Source organism: Pseudophryne corroboree, chromosome 9, assembly GCF_028390025.1.
Source record: "Pseudophryne corroboree isolate aPseCor3 chromosome 9, aPseCor3.hap2, whole genome shotgun sequence".
NCBI classification, from domain to species: domain Eukaryota; kingdom Metazoa; phylum Chordata; class Amphibia; order Anura; family Myobatrachidae; genus Pseudophryne; species Pseudophryne corroboree.
Window position 1 is genome coordinate 284,851,134 of NC_086452.1, and position 1,586 is coordinate 284,852,719.

Here is a 1,586-nt window from a genome sequence, read left to right on the forward strand (position 1 = left end):
CAAAATCACACAAAAATTATCAATGGAAATCAAATTTATTAACCCATGGAGGTCTGGATTTGGAGTCACACTCAAAATTAAAGTGGAAAAACACACTACAGGCTGATCCAACTTTGATGTAATGTCCTTAAAACAAGTCAAAATGAGGCTCAGTAGTGTGTGTGGCCTCCACGTGCCTGTATGACCTCCCTACAATGCCTGGGCATGCTCCTGATGAGGTGGCAGATGGTCTCCTGAGGGATCTCCTCCCAGACCTGGACTAAAGCATCCGCCAACTCCTGGACAGTGTGGTGCAACGTGGCATTGGTGGATGGAGCGAGACATGATGTCCCAGATGTGCTCAGTTGGATTCAGGTCTGGGGAACGGGTGGGCCAGTCCATAGCATCAATGCCTTCGTCTTGCAGGAACTGCTGACACACTCCAGCCACATGAGGTCTAGAATTGTCTTGCATTAGGAGGAACCAAGGGCCAACCGCACCAGCATATGGTCTCACAAGGGGTCTGAGGATCTCATCTCGTTACCTAATGGCAGCCAGGCTACCTTTGGCGAGCACATGGAGGATTGTGCGGCCCCCCAAAGAAATGCCACCCCACACCATTACTGACCCACTGCCAAATCGGTCATGCTGGAGGATGTTGCAGGCAGCAGAACGTTCTCCTTGGCGTCTCCAGACTGTCATGTCTGTCACATGTGCTCAGTGAGAAACTGCTTTCATCTCTGAAGAGCACAGGGCACCAGTGGCGAATTTGCCAATCTTGGTGTTCTCTGGCAAATGTCAAACGTCCTGCACGGTGTTGGGCTGTAAGCACAACCCCCACCTGTGGACGTCGGGCCCTCATACCACCCTCATGGAGTCTGTTTCTGATCGTTTGAGTAGACACATGCACATTTGTGGCTTGCTGGAGGTCATTTTGCAGGGCTCTGGCAGTGCTCCTCCTGTTCCTCCTTGCACAAAGGCGGAGGTAGCGGTCCTGCTGCTGGGTTGTTGGCCTCCTCCACGTCTCCTGATGTACTGGCCTGTCTCTTGGTAGCGCCTCCATGCTCTGGACACTGCACTGACAGACACAGCAAACCTTCTTGCCATAGCTCGCATTGATGTACCGTCCTGGATGAGCTGCACTACCTGAGCCATTTGTGTGGGTTGTAGACTCCATCTCATGCTACCACTAGAGTGAAAGCACCGCCAGCTTTCAAAAGTGACCAAAACATCAGCCAGAAAGCATAGGAGCTGAGAAGTGGTCTGTGGTCACCACCTGCATAACAACTCCTTTATTTTTTTTGGGGGGGGGGGGGGGGTCTTGCTAATTGCCTATAATTTCCACCTGTTGTCTATTCCATTTGCACAACGGCATGTGAAATTGATTGTCAATCAGTGTTGCTTCCTAAGTGGACAGTTTGATTTCACAGAAGTGTGATTGACGTGGAGTTACAATGTGTTGTTTAAGTGTTCCCTTTATTTTTTTGAGCAGTTTATATATATTATATATATCATTTTTTATTTGTTTTCAGTGTGGTGAATATGCCCAATCTCATCTGATCTTGGAAGCTATAAAGTGTAGAGCCAGGCCAGTACCTGGTTTGAGA